Below are 24,539 nucleotides of genomic sequence, written 5' to 3' on the forward strand. Positions count from 1 at the left end.
TATATTCTTTATCTTGTCATAACAGTTATTATTTATTCAAAATTTGTTTTTTTATTTTCAAAATTGTTCTACATATTTTAGTTACTTTGCTTTCCTATGTATGTTTTAGCTTGCCAATTTTGTAAAAAAAAAAATGCTTGCTGGAATTTTGGTTTAGATTTTGTTCAATCTAGAGATCTATTTGGAAGAGATAATATCAAGTCTCCTGATCCATGAGCATGGTATACATCACAAATTATTTATGTATATTAGAATTTATCTCAGCAATGTTTTATAGTTTTCAATGCATAGGTTTTGTACGACCTCTGCTTAATTTTTCTCTCAGTATTTCACATTTTGATTCATTATAAACAGTATTTCATATTTCAGTTTCAGATTGTTCATTCTAATATACAAAAATACATTTAATTTTTCTATATCAACCTTGTATCCTATAATCTTGCTGACTTCCATGAACAGTTTTTAGTTCTAGCTGTTTTTGCATGTTTTACTTGTTTTTTTCTATAGATAATTATGTATCCTGTAAATAAACTTTTCCATATATATATATAGAGAGAGAGCATTAATATATTGCATTTCCTAATATATATATACACACATGTATATATACACATATATATATACATGTGTGTATATATATGTATATATATATATATATATATATATATATATATTTGCCATACTTTACTAGACATGACCTCTAGTATGACATTGAATAGAAGTAATGAGGATGGACAACCTAGCATTGCTACCAAACTTAGGGGGTAGAGAATTTAGTCTTTCACCATTAAGTCCGCCCTTAGTGGTAATTTTGTTTGTTTGTGATTGTACTTTATCAATTTAAGGTAATTCCTTTCTATCTTACTTTTGTTGAGAATTTTTAGCAGGAATGGGGGTTTAATTTTATCAAAAGCTGTTTCTGTATTTATTAACAGACATATGTTTTTTCTTCTTTAGTCTGTTAATATTACAAATTATATTGTTTAATATTTAAAATTAGAATCAAACTTGCATTCCCAGGATAAACTCCACTAGGTAATTATGTCTATCCCACTTATTTATACATCTGGGTTCAATTTGCTAATATTCTGTTGAGGATTTTTGTGATTAGGTTTTTGAATAATATTAGTCTGTAGTTTTCTGATAGTGTGTTTTTCTGGTTCTGGTATTGAGTAATGTTGACTTCATAGAATGAGACAGCGTTTTCTCCTTTTGTATTTTCTGACAGAATTTGAGCAATATTGACAGATTTCTTCCTAAAATGTTTGGTAGAATTCAATAGTATAGACTTGTGAATGGTCTCCTTTATGGGAAGGCTTTGAACTACCAATGAACTATCTTTAAAAGTTATAAGGTTTTTCAGGTTATCTATTTATACCAGTGTGAAATTTGTTAGTCTGTGTCTTTCATGATATTATTAATTTATTCATATTTTTGAATATCATGAGTTCTCAAATATATTGTTATAAAGATATACATAATATTTCCCTCTTTTGTTTTCAGGTCCTTATGATCTCAAGTGCTATCATGCTAGATACTAATAATCTGATAATTTATATTTCCTTTTTTTTTGTAAGCAAAATTGATGAAGTTATTTTGCCTAAGTATTTTTATGAAGTATCCAGTGACTTTTTAATTCTATTTTATATTGAGGTACAAATGACATATAGCATTATATAAGTTTCAGGTATGCAACAGAATGATTCAATATTTGTATATATTACAAAATGATCACACAGTAAGTCAAGTTATCATCCATCCCCATATATACCTGGTTACAATCTTTTTTCTTTTAATGAGAACTTTTAAGATTTACTCTCTTAGCAGCTTTCAAATATGTAATACAATATTATTAACTATAGTCACCATGCTGTACATTATATCCCCATGGCTTATTTATTTTATATCTTGAAGTTTGTAACTTTGACCCTCATCACCCAATTATTAATGTTTTTCCTTTTTATAATGATTAGTCTGTCGAGACTATCTTGTATTCATTTTCTCAAAGAACACAATTTTTGTTTGATTGATTTCTTCTGTTTTTCTGTTTTTAAATTTATTAATTTCTAGTCTCAGTTGATTATTACTTTTCAAATTTTTTTAAGGTTAAGTTTGCGTTTCTTTTCTAATATAATGTTTAATGCTACACATTTATTTTTAAGGATTGTTTAGCTGCATTTTATGAATCTTTGATATGGGTTTTCATTTTTACTGAATTCCAAATATTCTCTAATTTTCCACTTGGTATTTTCTTTGACACATGGGTTATGCAATAGTATGCTTTTAATTTCCAAATATTTGCAAATATAAATCACATTATTTTTAGTTTGTTTTTTATTCAATGCTATTGTCATCACAGGACATATCTGTATGGTTTAAATACTTTCGAATTTATTGAGATTTCATTTATGGTACCAAGTATTACCTATCTTGATACATGATATATGCGCATTTTAAAGATGGAAGTGTCACAAGGAATAAGAAATTCTTTATTCCTAAAAATAAGTTAATGATAGAAGTGAACATTAACTCAAAAGTAAATGGAATTACAGAAGAAATAGCTGACTGTGGGATGTTGAAACTACCATTACTCAAGAGACTCTAGATATGGAGCTAGAGGAACACAGTGAAAGCAAACTTATTAACAAAAATTAGAAAGTGGTTGTGACAAAAATAATTAAAATGTTTTAAAGAAATTAACACTGGCAAAAATTCCACATTGAAAGAACTCTCAGAGACATTTCAAGACTTGAAAGCAAAAGAATAAAATTTAAAAGGTGATTTAATTGTAGAAAAGAGTATGAAAAATTGCCAAGGCAAAACAGAAAGATTCCCTCTATATGATATTACACAGCAGGGAGGCAAGCACTAATGGAATCTACTCTTGATATATTTTTTTGGCAAAGAAGTAATGTTTTGACAAAGAAGTAAAACATTTAAATCTTCAATGTTTTTAATGTTTTCAATTACAGTATATTAAAGAAATAACAGCTTTACTATTTTTCATTTACCAATACATTTATAACTTATGGTAAAAGAGTTCCTAACGTTTGGACAAAAGTTAATTGTTAAGTTAATGAAGTTACTGACACGATTGTAATTTTTATCATTGCCTAAATTTGCTTGTCTTATTTTCAACTGGCATAGTCATTTTCATTGTCCCACACTATCGTTCAAAGTGAGAACTGCCTATATTTAAAGTGTCTGTTTTTATAAGACAGTAAAATGCTGTTTTACCCAATTGGTCATCTGTACATATTGTGAAAAAATAAAAGAAATTAAGCTATGATAATGACAATTTACACAAAGAAAACATTATTTGCAGACAATTTCCTTCTAAAATATCAGACTATGATAGAAAGAAAACTCTATTTAAACACTCACAGTGTTTGAACTGTGTCAGTAAGATTGCATTATTTTATAAGTTGTGATCTGAAATAGCATGATCAAAAACCTAAATGCAAACACATATTTTTTTTTAAATCAAACAATTTATAATTACATTAAAATGACAGATTTTTAATACACTTATGGTGAAGAGATATTCATGTGGGGTAATTCTCAAAAATGATTTAAAAGGAGTTCTTTGACATAGTTAAATTGGTTTGCTTAGTCTGTTTTTACTGTGTGGGTTCCCTTTATCTATAAGCAATATCAATATTGACAGTGTCCCATGGTACCACCATAGCATTTGCTCAACATTTAGCAGATGTGTGCACATAGATTAAAAGACAAAAGTCAGGTTTTAATTCCCTAGCTTCTGGGATTGCTTTGGCTTAGCCTGCTTTTATGTCATAGAATTGTTAAGCTCTGATTTTTGCTCACGTATTAATGGTTATTTGTTTTTTCCAGGTTTCTCTTATACATTTTGGATTTCTTACACATTGTGCCTACTGTTTTATAAAATTAACTTCTTTGTAAAGATTCAAAGTAGACTTTTAAAGTTCACATATATCAACTATATAAAATTTATTTTATTTCATTCCTAGTCTTAAAACTCAAATTATTCAAAAAGGCAATTAGAAGAATGTATACTGCTCCTCCCCTTATTCCAAATCTGGAAGTTCTAAAGCAATAGGAAGAGTTTGGTTTAATCGCCAAGACGGGATTAGAGTCCTTAAATAGGGAGAAGAAACACTAGACCTTGTTCTCTCCATCATGTGAGGATACAGAAAGAAGGTAACCATCTGCAAGCCTGGAAGCAGGCCGTCACCAAGAACCCACACCATGCTGGCACCTGATCTCAGACTTTCGGCCTCGATAACCGTGAAAAATAAATGTTTGTTGTATTTTGTTATCACAGGAGACCATGATGCAAACAACTAATACATAGTCTTTTTTGGGGGAGTGGGGGGTGGGGGGTGTTATCTTAATTTGTCCTTGATAGCTTTTTTACCATTCTCTTTTTTTCTAGATGTTTTGTAGATGATGATATGTATCTAGATATGATTTTTTTTTCTTTTATCCTTCTTATTACTTGGTGTGTTCTTGTAAAACTCACATCCTTCTTTCTGGAACTCTCTAACTTAGCTCTTCAAACTCCGTGTTCCTGTTCCTGGAACTATTTTTAAACTTATACTGGAATTTCTAAATCTATCTTTCATATAATTTTAATTCTTTTTTTCATACTTATTTATCTCCTTACTAAGTCTGGGATAAATAAGTAAACAAATACATATGGGCCTTATTTGGGATTTTTTTTTTCATATTTTCTTGTCTATCTTATTTTTATGAATGTTATTCCTTATATCTCTCTGAAGATTTTAAACATTTTCAGTAGATACCTAATTAACCTAGCACAATTTATTAAAAAAGGCACTCCTTTCCCAACAGCATTGCAATGTAACCTATGTCACAAATCAAATGACCCTCTAGGCATGGTTCTGCTTCTGGGCTCTTGTTCTATCTTACTGGACTTTTTATCATACTCTTTAAATGTATTGTTAATCATGAGGTTTTCACTGCTAATATCTCATTCCAATTTACAATGACAATTTATTTTGCATAATAATGAATGCATTTTTTTTTTAAATTTCAGAATACACAATTTAAATTTTTTTTGTAACTTCTAATGTTTGATTAGGTCATCAAGGTTTTTGCCTCATAATTTAGAAAACTATTAGTGTGATGGTCTAAATACAAAGAAGCAAATAAAAGTGAATTATAATGCAATTTTATTTCATGTTCATAGAAAATGACAATCTTGTGGGATTATATACTTTATATGTTCACTTCCCATTATCATCAAGAACAAGCAATTGGTGATTGAGAGAATTGATTTGGGAAAACGAAGTGATCCAAAGAATAGAAGAATCTGGATTTGCTCCTTCATACTTTTATTAAAATGGAAATATGCAGCATAATTTGACTTTCTATTATTTCATCAATTGAGTATTTATTCAAATTTGTAGCTTTAAGAAAATATAGTTTATGTTAAGGATAAATGAGAAAATCTAACTAAATGGATGTATTTCTCACATTAAATGATGCCAATCAGTCCACATTTTCTGTCTATAGAATGCTGAACTCCATCTGACGTTAAATCAAAATGAGGGAATATTTTAGATTATATGAATGAAGATGTGGGGAAAAAAAGTTTCATTGAATTCTGTAGAAGATATGGCATCATTTGAAATAAGGATTACTTTTCAAGGGTAATTAAAACCTTGACTAGTTATTTTTGTAATTCTGACTGAAAATGTTGGCCTCAGTGTCCCTGCCGTGTAAGAGGGAAGCCCAGGTCTCTCTCGGTATATGGGAGTTCATGTTGTGATGTGTGCCTATGGAATAGACAAACAAAATTGAACAAAAGATCAAGGTGATGGCAAGGAAGACTGGGTTTCCCAATCACTGGATTTCTCATTGCGAAACACTTTGGTAAGTAGAATAAAACCATCATCTCTTCATCTCACTCAATGGCATTTTCTGCTGGGCACGATGCAGCCATCTCTAACAGAGGTAATGATATTCATGGACTGAATTTCCCTAAATTTTGGCAAATGGTTCTCCTGACTTATAGACATGGACAGGGAGCAGGGAATATGGTTGTTTTCAGGATTAATACTGATGAAATTTCTGAGTCATAAGTAGTCAATAAATCTGGATGTCTTACCTCCCTCTTTGTGTAAATTTTTACCATTATTGAAGAAAAAAATTTGATCCTATCCCTTTCCTGGAAAGTTTACTAATCAAGTAAAATTTTATAAATTTCTTTCAAGTCTGTTTACTGGAACCCAAATATTTGCTAGGACAAGAGCTTAAAAAGAGCAAGCAAAAAGTGAAATTTATCTCATGATCCATAATTCTTTCATAATGGTAATTTTTTCTCACATCTAATGTAGTACTGTTTAGTGCCCTAAAATGAAAAAACAAAGTCTATTATGCAGTCCACTTCTAATATCTTGGTGATGATGTTTTATACTTGAAATTAGAATTTAAAAAAATGGAGACACTCTTTCTATAAGCATTAGTTTCCTCATCTTTAAAACAGAGGTATTAAAAATATCAGTCAAATAGTTTTTGGAGGAGGCCTTTAGAACTTTGTCTATAGAGGGTTTAACATAGTTCCTGAACATACAAGTAAGTCTATACAAACGCCTACTTGGGTTGGATCGGGGAAGGGAGGAGTAGGGCGGGGAAGATCAGGAGAGAAAGCAAGCATTAATAAAGTAATGTATTCCTATCACAGAAAAACTGAGTTAATTTCATTCCAATCTCTAGATTGAGGAGCAAGTTTTCTAGAACTCTCTCCTTGGAATTGTGACAAGGACTTCAGGGAATGAGCTTTCATCAGAATAAATCTTCCTTGTTCCTACAGTGACTCCCTAAAGTCCTACATGTACTTCTGAAAGGACCCCATAGACAACAACATGGCTTGGGGAACAGGGATATGGTGACTCTAGACCTACTTATAAATTATTAACTTCTGAATAGCTGTGGGAATTTTAGTGAAGCTTCTTTCATAGTCCCATCTTAGCAAGAAATGCAATGAAAGATTAAAACTCTCCTCTTGTGTATTAGTTCAGAGGAAAAGTCACAGAGAAATACATTTGAGCAAATAAATTCAAGTCTCAGTTGATCTGAAACTCTACCATTTCCTAGATAATGGGAGTTGTGCTAGACTCACTTTTTTAGATATCCTTTGAGGGGCACTTAAGAGTGATGGCGGAACAGAGAAAGAGCCTTCTTCCCCTGGTGTTTCTTGCAATTCGTCTATCTAGAAGTGAATGAGTCCAAAGAGTATATAAAAAAAAATCCAGAAATATGTGTTACTGCTGTATGAGGTCAGATGAGCACAGAAAGAGGTGGGATAATGATGGGAAGTAGCTTACAAGGAGGATTTTGCTACACTGCCTCTGAGGATCCAGATATTGGTATGACCACAATGGTGGCAGGGGACAGCCTGGGTGAACAAGTTCAGAGGAAGACCGAGAGTCAAAGATTTGAACCTCTGGCAAGAAAAGAAAGTGTTCTTGAAAGAGATGTACATTGACAGATGGGCAGAAGTGATTTTAAAAGTGAAGCCAGTGGAGTCAGAAACTTTAGAAATGTTTCAGAAGGGATTAAGAGCAAAAGCACTTTGGATCACAGGAGAAAAGAAGCCCAGCTCTATGATGGATTTTTTGTAGGTGAAAGTTAAGCTGCACCATGGAATCCTGTATTTACTGAGGGCAGAGCCTCCAATGCTCCTAGATTTCATGAGCAGGGATATTTAATGGTGTGGCTCTCTCCCTCCCATAAGAGAGACCAGGCATCCTGACACAGCTTGGAAGAATCCAAACATGTATGTCCAGAGAAGTCTCATTGATTTAGGGACCAACACTGCGTCAGGAAAACAGAGTGAGAGGAATTTTAAAAAGAAAGACATACTAAAATTGAAGTTACCAAATTCTAAGGATGGCTCCTATAATAGCTAATATTTACTAAGGAGCAATCAGGGTTAAAAAATAAGTAAATAAGAGTAAAAAAACAAAGGCACCTATTATGTATGAGTACAAAGGATAAGAGAGGCAGCACTATTCTCCCACCTGGAACAGGACAAAAGAACTCTTATGATCTAATCATTTTTTTTATTTTTATTTTTTCCTGTTGACCCAAATAAGAATGACAAGTGTGATGCTAATGTCCTCTTGAACATGACTTGGCCATGCTCCCTTGGCCAATTTGTGGCTTCCATTAGAGTCAAAGCTAGCAGACTAGGATTGGGTCGTACCCAAACAGAATGAATATAGTACAGTAAGAACTGCAATCCTACCCCAAATTGAGACTACTCCATGTTAAATGGCCCATTTACTGCAAGGATGTTATGGAAGACAGCAGGGTCTAAAATCTCACTGGTTATTTCTTCCTAAACAAGTTTAAAATTGCTTTAGCTTCCTGATTGATTAAACTCAGTCCAAAATTATCTCTAACTTATTTCTTCAAGAATTTGCATTCTAAATCAAACGTACTTAATATCACTAATTATATTCATTAAGAGTCTCATTTTACCTTTCTGAAAGAAGAGATCACTGGCAATATTCTTTGGGAAATTCAAAGTGTATGTTCTTGGAATGAACTAAAAGAGATACGTCTGAGAGTTTAGAACAGAAAAAGAAGCTCAGCATTCCCTCCAAAGGAGGACATGTGGACTCTTTTTACCTCTTAAAAACTTTCAATTTTAATATATACTAGATACGAATTAATGTCCCGCTTTTTTTTATTAACCTTTTAGGATAATCGTTTTTATATATTATTGTATACCACATTTGTTTCTACTAAACAAAAATGAAGTGAATGTTTACGGTTCAGTGGTTTGTAACTTCATAAAGAAAAGCAGATATAAACTAGTGGTATTATTTGATTGAGTATAAGTCAGGGAAAGCAAATGAGCAAAAAAATAAATGTAAACAGCAAAACTTGTGGTAAGGACAGAATTGTTTTTCACAAAAATATAAACCTTGGCCTACTTATTTATTGAACTATTATAATCTCAGAAATTTTTTGGGCCATGCAGATGTAAAAAGTAAGGCCTAATCCCGACTGCAGAAGCTTATATTTTGAGGTTCAAGTACACCTTAGGAAAATATATATCCATATCAAGAAAAAAGGTTAAAATCTATCATTAAGAATTCTAAAGCATAGGAGTGCAGAGTGAGTGCACTCAGCTCAGACTGCTATGGGGAGAGGAGAGTACTAATTAGCAAGCAGAATTAAATTAGAGGAAATTGTGGGATAGAAAAAGGTTTTCTGTGTAGAAGGAAAGAAAAAATCAAAATAAGGTGGTGATAAAAAATACGAAATGTTAAAAAAATTTCTAATAATTTAGTATGAAATAAATGAGGACAAGAGAAAAAAATATATATGTATATACAAATAATTTTTATAATGTTGGATTGAGAAAAACTTTCAAATTCTGATACCAGAATACCATATTAGGCAAAAAAATGTAGGGGATGTACATAAACTTTAGGGCCCAATGGCATTGGTTCATATCTTACCTAAAAAGTGTCCTGGGAGAACTAACCTCCCAGGACGTTGGCACTTCAGTTTCTTCATGTGAAAATTGGGAATGATAAAACATTTTTTTTTTTTACCTGAATGCAATGTTGTTTTAAAGATCAAATAAATGAATGTCTTTTAAAGTGTCTAGAACTGTGTCTGACACAGTTCTCATATTCAATAAATATGAGCTATGACTAGTATTAACAAAATCAGAAACTGTAAGATGTTGATGGATGTAGTTGTATATAGTACAAAAAGAAAATTTCATAGAGATAGTTGTACTGAAGTGTGTTCATTACAGCGGACGGGATAACTGAAAGGACTCACAGATTTCTCAGTGTGTATTGAGCCATATACGGCTCTTAATAAAGGCAAAAGATAGATCTGAGGAGAAGAAAAAGAGTGAAGGCAACATGGGAATCAGAGAGATTTTTATGCGCAGCCCCACAGGGTCCTTTCTTAGGCACGCAAGATGTGATTCATTGCCAGGTTGTGAAACACCAAGATACGCCTTGGGAATCTTAGCTTCAGAAGCACCTGGACAAAAATTATCCAATGGGATCTTTATGTCCCATGGGTCACATTGCCAAGCCATGCTGTAAAACTGGTAAAACAAGGTTAAGTCATTATTTCACATATCCCAACATAATACAAAAAAGCTAGTCCCTGGTGTCTCAAGGATCGTTTTGAACTTTAAACTGCCCATCCTCAATCACGTGTTAGCACATCTCATCCTAATCTTGTCCCAGGGGCAGTACCGGAATTCCAGGCATCTCCAAAGATGAGCATAGAGCTACCTCATTCCAGCTGTAACATAACTTCACCTTACACATCCCCCATTTCTGACTTATGTTCAAACTTTTAAAATTATAAACTGTTCATTATATTCTCTGCATTTTGGGGCACCTTTTGTAAAATAGAAAAGACAAAGAACAACCAAAATACGTATTTATATTACTCAATGAATTGTAGTTCCTTCAAAGAAACATTTCTGTTTCCAATATTTCAATCCAAACTTGTTTGTAATCTTGCAAAATTTAACAACTTTTTTACTTCTTTTTGCCATCAAAATTTGAATTTTGACCAAGGTTTAAATAGATTAACTAAGAAATAATTATTTAATTATTAACTAAGACTAGTTGCTCCTCTGTCAAACCAGCTTCTAACAGAAGAACATTATGTAGAAGTTTTAATTCAATCTTCCATTACATCTGATCATTGATATCAATATTATCAATCCAATATAATTGTATCAACTAAACTAATATTATGGTAAAAAGCAGTTGCATTATGATTGAAAATAAGATCAGAAAATTAGTAAGTTTTAAATGTAATAGCGTTTCATCAACCTTCCCAACAAAAGCAACCTTTGCCCATTAAGAAATGTCATGGATTAGGATATAAATCAAAAGTGAAATTTCAGCTAATTTTGAATTGCAAATCTCTTACGGGCATAGATATTTGTTGTGTTTTATGCTATGAAGTTGTAGGAATAAGGATTGCCAATGGGCCTTATCTTTAAATAATGCCCATTTCTCCTCATTTGTAAATCCTAGTCAAGTTTGATAGATTGCTAATTCCAACTAACTGCCCTATTGAATATGAATATATATAATGACTAGAACTTGAGAGCACCTATGCAAATTACATTGTCAAATTATGAATTTGTATAGGCTAGAAGGACCATAAGTCTCTAATAAAGTCATTCCTTGTGCTTTTGCTGCTGTGACCCCAGGCCATTGACCTTGAGTAGATGAAGCAACATTAGAATTATTTCAAACATTCTTTCACAAGGTGTTGTTAGTGTTATTGACACATAAAGATAGATGCCTCCAGATGGAATGCCTCTTAGATAATTTGGAGCCCAGGCTGAAACTTCAGCCCCCCAAAAAAATCAGGTGTTTTTTGTGTGTTTTTTTTAAGCAATTCCCTTCATCCCAGTGAAGTTAATATATCAGTAAATATAACAGCAGTCTCTTATTTTCAGCCTCTCACAAGAAATAAAGTAAATGTAGGCGTTTTATTTATTGGTTTTCTTTCCAAGAGCAGTCACTTCTCCCTTCTTTCCATTTGTTGTTAATTTTTACCCTGAGGCAAAGAGCGAAGAAATAATATGAAGCCGCTATAGCCAAGCTGCTAAATTACTAAAATCAAGTAGGTTGAGGCATGAGGAAACAATTTTATTCTTGTTTCAGCTAGCCTGAGAATGTAAACCTTTGAACTTTCCAGTCTTGTGTCAATGCCTGGATATACATCAATCTCCATGATCTTCTGATTAACCCCCCAAAGAATGAAGGAAAGAATGTCCATGTATCCAGACTGCCTGACACCCATTATCCAGACTACCAGCCATCTAGCAGATTACCTTCTTGAACCAATGCAGAGGCTAAGAATGCAGGACTGTTTTTCTCAAGAATGTACTTTTCTTACTATAAAAACTCTTAGCAAATCCAAAATAAGAATGCAAATCGATTCCAGTCACTACCCATTGATATTTATACAGATCTATCAGCAATGGGTCAATGGATTCCCCTGCTACCTATAGTTTGGTCTGGCTCTGCTCAGCAGGTAACTGTAGTTGCTTTTAGTTCTTGATGGTCTTGTTGAAAAACAGAAGTGCTGTTAGTCACATTTCAAGCTTGTGAGGATGAGAGTGGGGTGTATGTTTAGTGTGCCATTAAAAATTTTTGCATTGCTTTAATGACTCCATGACCATTGGTTTTGTACAGAAAAAGGCCAAAGAGCAAAAGAGGGCATCCACTTTAACATACATATATGGTTAGTTATGTTAACAATGTTGATCAGGCATAACTGACATATAATAAACTCCAAATACATAAAGTGCAAAATTGATATGTTTGACCTGTATATACAGCCATGAAATCATGACCACAATAAAGATAAGGAACATATCATTCATCTTTCAGAACATCCTCATGTCCCTAGCGAATCCCTCCCTCCTGCCCTGTTCCATACTCCCTACTCCGTCTCTGGTTACCAGGCAAGAGTGATCTGATTTCTGTCACTAAATTTAGCTAACATTTTCTAGAATTTTATATAAATGGAATTTTTTTAGGCTTCTTTTACTCAGCATAATTATTTTGAGTTTGATGCATATTTAAGAAAATTGTAGCTGTTTTTTGGCTCTTTACCCACTGATATACATTTTAGAGTTAAGTTCTTAGGAAAAAAAAAAAAGGTTTATTGGTAATTTAACTAGAATCTCGTTAAATTTATAGATCAATTAGTGAAAAAATTAACACATTCAAAATCCCATGCCTTCCTATGCCTCTCCATTTATTTACTTAGGAATTATTTAGTGTCTTTAAGCCAACTTTTCATTTTCCCCATAGAAAACGGCACATCTTTCATTAGATTTATTCCTAAGTAACATATCTGAGTTTTTGTTACTGCAAGTAAAACCTTAACCACAGCATTTGTAACCAAGTTTCCTGGTATAGAAATGAAATCAATTTTTACGTACTGAACTTATATCCAATGATTTAATAAATTTTTTTGTTACTTCTTTCTCTTTGGATTTTCTATGTAAAATCTTATTGATTGTGGATAATGAGAATTTCATTACTTCTTTTAAAATATTTTAGAATGCATACATTTATCCTGTTTGGGGAACCGTCAATGTCTACAAGTGCAATGTTGAACATAAGTAGTTATAGAAGGCACCCTTACTTGTGCCTGGTATTAGAGGGGATGATTTTGATATCTCACACTTATGTTTTATCTGAGCATCTGTAGATATCTTTGATGAAATTAAGAAGTTTCAGCTCTGTGTCTAGTTTGCAAATGGTCTTTATCATCACTGTGTTGAACTGTATCAAATGGTATTATTCTGGGTCTATTGACATAATAGAATTTATCACTTTAATTTTTAATTGATTAATTTGTTTAATGAATTTTCTCAGGATAAAGAACCTTGCAATCCTAGAGTAAACCAAACTTTGTTCCTAATAATTTACTTGTCATTAGGTAGCTGAATTAGTTTGTTAACATTTTGGGGGAGGTAAAGGTTTCTAAGATGTGATAACTAAAACAGTTCATAAAGTAACAAATTATCAAACTGGAATTTATCACAATTAGAAATGTTTGTGCTTTGAAAGACAGTGTTAGGAAAATATAAAACATGACAGATAGGAAGAAGCATACATAATTCTACTAAAAGTAGCATTATCCATTAAAATAAAACAAACAACAACAAATCCAAATATCTAATTGATAACTGACAAAACATGGATTCTTAGAGTTTGTTGCAGGATAGAATTCAAGGACGCAACAAATTAGCCAAGCAAGCCATCCCAAAGAACAAAGACGCTTAGGAATTGATTACTCCTAAAATAAGGGCATGAAATAGTCAAGACTTAGGGGTGGTATTATAGGTGTTCCTAGGCAGGTCCTTGCTGATAAATCCTTCCTATCCAGAGGAGGGATTTTTGTCATTATCTGGCTCTCATCGGAACTGTCATGGAGACACAGAGAGTGGAGATTTTTCTTGGCTGCCATGCTAATAATATTATAGTCCATTATAATTAGCTAAAGTTCACCTAACGTGACAAGATGGCATTCTGGGTCCACTCTTGGCTGCTGGTACCTAGTTCTGGCTGGTATGGTAGCAACACTTTTTCTTAAGGATGATCTCATCTCCTCCCTCCTTTGTCTCCCCTCACTTCCTCCTTCCTTTTCTTCCCTTCTCTCCCCTCAGCCCCATTTTTTCTGCCTGTGGGAACACAATTACATTAGAATGGATATCTAAATTGACTCTATTGACTTAATGGTTTATTATAAAAGGACAAAATGAATAAGCAAGAGCTAATCTGCATAAATTAATTTCAGGAATATGTAAGGCAAAAAAATGTTCATTCTAGATGGATACATATAAATAGATTCAATTACGAAAACTTTTAAAGCCTGGAAAAACTAAATATTTATTGTGGAGGATACTGGCAAAACCATGAAGTAAAACAGGTGAATTAAACTCGAAATTCAGGATCACAAATGGATCAAGTTCAGCATGCTATCTTGGGAAACACAAGAGAATTTCAAAGATAATAGTGATACACATTTTTTGCATTAATAGGTTTTATTAAAAACAGGTTTTAGGTTTATAGAATATTGAAAAGAAAGCACAGAGTTCTCATAAAGCCCCTCTTCCTGCTATACTGCCTCAGTTTCCCCCATTACCTACATCTTGCATTAGTGTAGTACACTTGTTGGAATTGATTAGCTAATTTTGATGCAGAATTATTAAGTAAAGTCCGTAAGTTTACACGAGGGTTCACTCTGTGTTGTGCATTCTATGAGCTTTCACAAAATATAAAGACATGTATCCACCATCACAGTCATGCAGAACGGCTTTGCTACTCTAAGAATCCTGTGTGCTCCACCTATTTATCCCTCCTTCTTCTCCCTGAACTACTACACATTTTACCATTTACATAGTCTTGCCTTTTCCAGAATGTCATACAGTTAGAATCACAGTACATGACTTTTTCAAACTGGCTTCTTTCACTTAGCAATATACATTTCTAGTTCCTCCATGGCTTTTTGCTTGATAGCCCATTTGTTTTTATCACTGAATAATAGTCCAATGTATGAATGTACTATAGTTGTTCATCCATCTATTGAAGAACACCTTGGTTGCTTCCAACTTTTGACAATTATGAATTATTATGTTATTGAGTGTGGGCATATAAATAATTTATTATTACTTATACTCTATTCATTATGTATATTACATATTTATTTTATATTTCATAAGTTATCCAATTATTAACATATGCCTCTGTGTACATATGTGTGTCTGTATATGTATGTGTGTACATATATGTATATATACATATATAGCAATTGTTAAAATAAAAATAGATATCTTTATGTATGTATTTATCTACATGTTTGCATGTGCGTGTACATTTATTGACATGCAACATTTTTCATGGAACATTGTTAGGGGAAAAAGCCTAGTTACAAAAGCATATTCTTAGCTATTATAGTTTACTAGATATATAGCTAGAGAAAGAGAGAGAGAGAATAGATAAGTAGATAATATCTGCACTAATGTTCATCCAAATGTTAATAGTATTTGCCTCTGGGTAGTTAATTTAGAATGATTTTAACTTTCTTCTTTTACTTGTAGGGTGAACTTTCATCATTAATATTGTCCTTTACATTTGGAAATAAAATTTAAGTCAGCTTCATTAAAAATATTAAAATATAAATTAAGAAACCAGAGAAGGTTTCTAAGTGAAAAGAAGATAGAGAACAAAATAATTCCTTTAAATTATAAATTGACTGTAAAATGTTGAAAGAGGAAAAATATTCCAGAAAAAAATACATATTTTATATATAATTCGTAATAACATATAATATATAAAAATAATTTTAAAAACTAATAATAAATTAAATTGTGTTTATTAGGTCTTTCTGTGAAAGAGTTAAAACCTGAAAAGAGATGTAAGATGACTTTAGGTGAACCATAACTGTTAGATCTAAAGTTGCTTGCTCTGCCTTCTAATAAATTAAACTTCTTCAGTTTGTGATTAAAAAAACAAAACCAAACAAAACCTTGTGAATTGATTAAAGGAATTTGATGCCAAATCTTTAAACATCGACCAGTCACTGATAAGACCTTTTTTTTGTACAAAATTTAGCTAGCACATGAATTTTCATAATCTAAGTAGATAGGAAAGACATTATATGAAAACAGACAAGATAACTATAAGAACAGACAAGGGCAATGAAGTGAAACAATCTGAGTAGCGGAAAGGACACCTTAACTTCTCACTGATTAAACTGTTCATATCACATTTCTTATTTCAACAAAGGTTCTTTCCACATAGAACCAGAGAGAAACTTAGTGTGTTAGCAGAAATTTTGTGTCTATTTTCAAATTGAGGCTATGAAGGGAATAAAATATGAATTAATTTGGAACATTTCTAAAGTAGCATAATCATAGTAATCATTAGAAAAGTCAGCTGATGTTAAACATTAGAACGTTGTAATAAGCTTATGTTATGAGTTATATTGTGTACGTCCAAATTTCACAATCTCAGTCTTCACTCCCAGTACCTCAGAACGTGACCTTATTTGGAGATAGAGTCTTTATAGAGGTAATCAGGTTAAAATGAGGTCATTAGGGTGGGCTCTAATCCAATATGACAGAAATCCTTAATAAAAATTTGAAGATAGAAATGGGAAAACAATGTGACAAGACATAGGTAGAAGGCAGTCATGTACGAGCCAAGGATCTGGAACAGATCTTCCATTGCAGTCTTCAGGAAGATCTAACCCTGAGGATGTCTTGATTTTAGGCTTCTAGCCTCCAGAACTGTGAGACAATATGTTTTAGTTGTTTAAGCCACCCAGTTTGTGGTCCATTGTTGCTGCAGCCCTAGCAAACTAATACAGCCAACATAAACATTTACCTGAAGGTTTTAAATGATATTGTTCTTTTAAAGAAATTTTCACTAGTACTCGGACATAAACAGTTAAAAAAGGAAGCTAGCAAATATTTCGATTTTTTTGAAATATACTATTTTACTTTTTATGTCTTTCTCTAAAATATGAAGGCCAGTATTCAAAAATAAATTTTGAGACATGATTAGATAGGAAGATATGGATCATCCATAACTAATTCCTTACAAATACTTAGGCAAAGCATTTAGAGAAAAAAACAACATTCCATAAGCTAAAGATTACAAACAGAAAAAAAAAAAAGTAAAAGAAAAGAATGTAACCAAGGGCAATGAAATTAAAAATGTAACATACTCCTGAGGACACCACTGAAACTATTTTCACTTTTACAATCTTAGCACATTATGTGCCTTTGAGTATTTCTGCCACCTTCCCTCAGGATGTATTTCTTTAATAAACCATAACAGATAACACTAAATGTATACTAGAGAGTGTCCGCAGGCTGTTCTGCATTTTGAATGTTAGGTAATGATATTTCAAATATATATTGAGTTGTGTCCTAAACAAATTTTAAAAGTATTTATACAAAATGCACACACACACACACACACACACACACACACACACACACCTGCTCAAGTAATAACTAAAAAAGCATTTAAAAATTCAAGGCAAAGACCAAAACAAAAGGAACTACAAGAGGGAAAAAAAAAAAAAAAAAAAAAAAAATTTTCAGAGAATCTTTAATCAGCAGAAATCATTTAACTATATAAAATGTCATTACCTGAAATTACAGTAGTGGCATCATAGCACATTTTTGTAAAAGGCACCCTTAATCTTGCCTCAATGTGAGGACTTCACCTCAACATTTATTTATTAAGCAAGGGCAATGGCAGATTCCATAGCTCCACTGCCAAAGACTCTTTTGTTTGGAATTAGAAACAAGGCAGGCATAGAAGAAACTGTAAGGCAGTCACATAAAATTATTTGTAAATAATAAGATACTGTCATATACACATACCTGCTTACCAAAACATAGGGCGTGTTACTGAGGGAACGAGGATTCTCTGTGCAGAGCAACTTTTGAAAGGTGGATCAGATATTATGTCTCTGAGGAGGAGACTTTGTGGCTGAGACCTGGGGTTCTGTGACAGTTTGGGAGAAGAGCCCTTAGGCTGAGAAACCTCACATGCAGAGGCCCTCAGTTAGGAACAGACTCGCTGTATTAAAGGGTAGAAAGAGCAGGGCATCTGGACACTGGTGAACAAATGGTAACACATATAGCAGAGCCTGAAAGAATGAGGGATCAGGAACGGCCTAGTAAATGTTGGCCAAGATCCTGCATCGATGTGTTAGAAAGCCATTGGAGGTCTGAAATACAGGAATGGCATTTCCTGATTTATGTTTTTAAAATCCCATGTTGGCTGCTCTGAGTAGGGGGAAATATGTAATGATAGAAATCAGTTAGGAAACTATCTTATTTACTGGTGCATTCTCAGTGGCTAGCACATAATAGGCACTCAGTATTGATTAAATGAAGAAATGAACAAAGGCTAAGTATGAGGAGGCTGTGAAATCATATGTTTAAAAAGTTTTTAAAGGTACACCAGTCTTATATATCTCTTTGTAACAAACATTTCTGGATATATGGAATCATGATTTGTGCAATCTCAATTAAGATTCATATAGGTAAGATATATAAAAGAAAAGAAATAGAAAAAAGAGGAAGGAAATGACCAAAATATACCATTAATTTACAAGTTCTATGATTCAGCGATAGTAGCATGTGAATTTTTAATTGACTATTACACTTCTCTGAAATTATACATCTGTTATGTATATGTCCCTGAGGTAATACAGCTTCTCTGTTAATGATGATTAAAATAGAAAACATATTTTACCTCATTAAAATTCATTTAACAAACAATCTTTCAGCTCCTCATTTTTCCAGGGACTGTAAAAACATGACGAAAGCCCAGTCCTTGCAATAAATGTCTGTCTATCCGAGGGCAGTGCCACCATCCGGCCAGTTGCCAGGGGCTCCCACCCTGAGCCTTTTGCATTAGAAGGCCACATTTCCACAAACACTGAAACACGAATACTTTTTCCCCACTGGGATTTGGCTTTATGAGAAAGTTATGTGACAGCTCAGCAATCTGTGGAGCCAAGAGAAAATGAAGTGAGCAAAAGCAAACCCCACCCCCCTCCCAGAAAGAAGATGGGGCAATGAGCGAAGGGACATCAGGATATACCTGGGTGGGTGTGGAACATGGCCCAGAGAAAGCATGACAGTTGGCCACACCAAATCTCCCAACACAGTGGCTAAGCAGAACTGTTCCACAAATCATTATGCTCCTCATTTAAACTACCCAACCCCCAATCCCCCACTCTGGTTCAGGCAGATCTGGTCCTGGGCCCAGGCTCATTTATGGCCAGCCCTCCTGCCCCAGTAGATAATGGGCAGCCCCAGGCTCATGGGCATAGAACTGGAGGAAGGAGAGAAATGGAACTTGGCCACTTTAGCTTTAGCCTGGTGACAAAGGTGATGCTGGCTGAGCTGGCTTCAGGGCCTTGGGTTGAAACCTAAGCTGGACATTGGAGATAATTTAGAATTTTAAATATTTCAGACATAAATATGTGGGCCTCTTATTTTGTGCTCACAAATATGAAATGAGTCTACTGAGGTGACTGGAAAAACAACCATCATAAAATGTGATGGGATAGAACTGCACAATGGAAATGACAGAGTATGGAATCAGTTGAAACGGGTGGTGAATCACGGCTCCTCCAAACAGTTCTGTTTAACTATTTGAATGTTCATTGTCTCTGTGAGTCTCAGTGGCTCTAACTGTATGGCAGAGAAACAGCATCTCCTCTACACAGTGGTTCTGAGGATTAATGCCCTCACAGAGCAGATTCCACCATCCAGGCACAGTGCTCAAAGCAGATTATTTCATTTCCCTGAATGTTGGTGAAAAATGGCAGGGAGAGAGATTCAGTGTCCTCTGGGGTTCACTGTCTTGTAGGTTAAGGAGGATGTTTAGTATGGTCTTAAAAACACAGCAAGCATTACAAGAGAAATAAAATGAGCAAAAGTGTGTTTTCAAAGTGCACTCTGAATGTATAGTTGATTGTGGGGATAGTGGTGGAAGTTAAAGACACAGTGACTGTTCTGTGAAATGACATTTTTAATAATATATAATGGATTAAGAAGTATTATCTTGTGGTAACTGGATTTTTTTTTTTTTTTTTTTTTTTTTTAAGGAGTATGATTGGGATAATGTTCTATAAAGATAATTCCCACTTCAGGTAACTTTCTCCAAAACTAATAGTTTAGAGTCAGTCATTTTCCTATTGGTAAAGCAATCACAGAGCTTAAATGAGAGAGGTGCCTTCTTGGGAGGAAAATAGTGGTGCTAATGGATCAAAAGTGGTAATAGAACAACTATTTCTAGTAAAATCCAGGTGTTATTTGTACGATGTGCAAGCTGAGTGTGACATTCATATCTTCCCTTTTATTTACAATTGTGTTCCAATTTATTTCCATATAACTTGTGTATAAGTCCCTACATCAGTAAGTTTTATATTTTAGCTTCTTTACCACATAAATAAAATATTAAAAACTCAGAGGAAAAGTTATGTTACTCTGACTGCAAGATATATAATAGCAAAACATCTAAAATTGCCAAGAGCAAGCATGTGGCTTGGTTCCTAGAAAATTTTAGTTAGATTAGATTTCTGAGATTTTTTAAAACTCTAGATTTTAATGCCTAGAGTTTTGTTGCCTTCCAAATACTAAATGCTGTATTTGCTCATCCTTCTCAGGTTCCATTTTAAATAGTTACAGCCCTAGCTACATAGTAGTGAAGGAAAGTAGGGAAGAGAAGGAGCAGAAAAGAAACAATACTTAGTACTTCAGTGCTTTAACCTTTTACAACCCAATGATTTTGAATAATTTATTGTCTATAAAATAAGGCCCCCTGTCTCTTTCTGAGCACTGGGTGGCAAAGAGCAAACACAAATTTTAGTCGTTTTTATTACAACTTTATTGTCCCTGTGTGGCACTTTTCTGGACATTTTATTGCTTTTCCACTTTTGTCCAAGCTAATAAAAGTCTGATACCTCTTTCCTATCTAAACAATTTAGCAGCAACTGTGAGGATAATAAAAAAGATGATTTATAATCCATTTGAATAATTTCTTGAATCAGGTTTAGAACTGTCTCATAAGTCTAACCTAATGTGAGATAATGTAATTCATAAAATCTTAACGCTGAAGTGAAATTGAGAAAGAGGTCTAGTACAAAGTATCATGTTATATATCTAGGTGGAGTGAATCCTAAATTGTCCTAATCAAAATTATCCTCCATGTCCTTGTGCAAAACGGAATAAAATGAAAATATTTTGTGTTGCAATGTTTTAATAAATATGTAAACTGATAACGTAAAGGCCAGAAAATGTATTATCCAACACATTGAATATACTAATAATTTTGCTGGCACAGCATGGATAAAACCGGGATGACCCCTAACAAACCAGGATTCATTGTCACTCTGATCCTCTTTCCCCAAACTGTGACAATAGTACTCTTTTCCTTCCTTGTGCTTTAATAGTTCCTTCTGCACATATCATATCCCTACTTAAAATTCTTCAACGGCATCTCACTGCAACTGGGATATATTCCTAATTTTTAACCAGGTCTATACAGCACAGTACATTCTGTTTGTGCCTCCCTTACCTTAACTTTGTCACCCGAACTGCTCTAACCATAGGGCACTTACAATTTCTTGAATTTACCAAGCTAACCTTTGCCACATGTCTTCATATCCCTTCTGTCCAAGTTGAAGTTCGCCCACATTTTTGCATGTTCCTTTTCCTCATTCAGGTCTCCTCAAATATGAGGAATCTTTGACACCCCAACCAGAAGAGACTCCCTTACCTGTGACTTCTCAGGCTCCATTTATCCCATTGTGTGTTGATTTTTTTCCACTACACTTAATGCTCATTGTATTTTTCACATCAACTTATTTGTTTATATTTTATCTCTTGTCCTCTAAAATTGGCTTCATGAAGTCAGAACCATTGCCTGCATGGTGCACTGCTGAATCACAGGCACCCTTAACCTGCCTCTCCATGTCCTGGTTACTTGGCAAAGAAATGTTGAATGAATGAGTAGATAGATGGATATTATACTGCTTTGTTCAGCAGGGTCTATAAAAACTTATACACATACTTGAACTCCAATGTTGCTATGAGGAGATGAGATCAGATTCAAGTAAAGCCAACAATTTAATTTTTAAGCCCTAAAATATTACATAGGATCATAAATTTGGAGGAATTTTAAGACGAGGCTATTGTATAAGTCAATATGGTCTTTGATTCATATAAATATAAATATTTAAATCCTACTAAAATGCCCTTTTTAGGGACTTTGTACTTGTATTTTTTGCGATTGGGATATTCCTCTCCAGTATCCACAGGTATCTCTCTCACTTATCCTTCAGCTCAAAAGCCTCAAAAGCCACTTTCTCAGTGAGACATCATTGCAATCTCAATGGTGACTTCATATTACCCTTCTCTGATCATCTGCTTCATTTTTCTCATTAGTACCTATCACCAGGTAACACATTACATATTTTACTCAATTATCTACATAATTTTCTGTCTCCCATCTCTAGAATATTAACTCCAGGAGAAAACAGCCTTTTTCAGTCTTGAATTTCCATTACCTGGAAGAGGGACTAAAACAGAAGACACCTAAGTGGTGTTTGTTGACTGTATAAATGAAATTAAAAGCTCTTGTTAACTCTGCATTTTTGTTGTTGTTGTTGTTTTCATGCTCTTATTTTTCTGTTTCAGTTGAGATTCAAATTTCTTAGAAGAGTTGAAGACACAGGCACATTTTCTACTTTCCCACATCTACTTCACTCTGCAGCACACCGCTACCTGGCTTTCATCCTCATCATTTACCTCAATGCCTCTTGTCAATGTCAGCAGTGGCCCATATTCAGCGAAAACCTACTTAAACATTCTAGTCATTACTGTATTTGTAATTTTGGAATATTTCACACAGTTCACTACTTCTAACACTCTTATTGACTTCTGTGACACTGTATTCTCTATGGTTTTATCAATAATTTTGGTGTTTCTCCTTTGCTAGTCCATTCTTTATCTAATGTCTCAATTTCAAGTTTCTCAAGCACCTGTCTTTCAGGATTTTCTCTCTATGTATTTCCCTGTGCATGTGATTTCTCATCCATTTTAATAGCACTAAACTGCATCCATACAATAAAATGTCACCTTATATCTACAGGCCACAAACTCCTTGGGGATGAAAGGATAAAATGTAGTTCTGGCTTTCCGGGTTTTCACAGCACAATAATTGTTCAGTCTCCCCATGGTAATAACCACTAAACTGTAAAATCAAAAGTAATTGGAAGAAATGTGTACTTGGTGGGAGGTGGCACATTTTCCAAGGAAATAAATTAATCTATAGTATTTGCCCAGTAGTACCTTTCAGTCTTATAGTGAATAATATGAAATGGCTATGATGTTAATTGTGAAAATGTCCAGTGGGGATATGAATATGACTAAAAGATGCATTTGTATAGCTTAGATACTAGAAGACAATTTGAGACATGAATGTCTACACTCTTTCTGTGTCATGGATGTTGTTTTAAAAGAGAATGCTGATTCTCTATTTTTCACTAATTCAACACTGTTATGAATCACTACAAAAATACATATTTTTATTTTCTTCATATTCTAAGAAGTATTTAACTATTTATTCTTTTATCCTTAGATAACATTTAACTTATATCCCACTTATTACCATTCCTCAGAAAAAATATATCATGTATCTTTTTATTAAACTTAATTTTACCAAGAGGCTATGCATATTACAAAACTAATGTTTTCAGAACTTTGATAAATTAAAAAGAGAAAGGAGGATTCTGAAAATCTGTACAGACGTTTATAAATAATTGCTTTTCTTTTAGGTAGTCTTCAGTGAGCCTGCTTTTTCATTTTATTAATTGCTTTTTTCTGCCATGGGGCTACAAATAAATGGAAAAGTAGAAAACAATAAAATCAGTATGTATATGATTGAACAGAAAATCAATATGATATTCTTATTAAATTTAATTTCAGTTTTCTCAGATAGGTACATGAGAAATCTAGAAACATCCCTTCATCCTTGCCTTATATATGCTGTTCCTTCTATCCAGATTGAATCAGAGCATAAGCCAAATAAAAGTTCAAGTATTGCTGTATTCCAAAACTAAATATTAATAGATATCCTGTACTTTCTTGAGCAGGTAATGTGGTTTGTGTGAACTATAAGGTGATATTGTGATGTTATGCCAATGTCAGCAAATCAAGCTTATAACACATGCGTTTTGAAAATCTAATTCCAAAGAAAGGTGGACCAATGGCATGGCACCAAATAGAAATACTGCTTTACCATGATTATTGCAAATAGTAGTCTCTACTAGTGCATAGTTTGTTGTCATGACTTACACAGTGTCAGTTACAAGGAAATATGAGTGGCTAGGACAAAGAGAAAGAGGGAAACAGTCAAGAAAAGGCATGAAGAAACTGGTCCTGCAGAAGGAATTGCCTTTTCAGTGTA

Source organism: Rhinolophus sinicus, linkage group LG04 (genome assembly GCF_036562045.2).
Source record: "Rhinolophus sinicus isolate RSC01 linkage group LG04, ASM3656204v1, whole genome shotgun sequence".
NCBI lineage: Eukaryota > Metazoa > Chordata > Mammalia > Chiroptera > Rhinolophidae > Rhinolophus > Rhinolophus sinicus.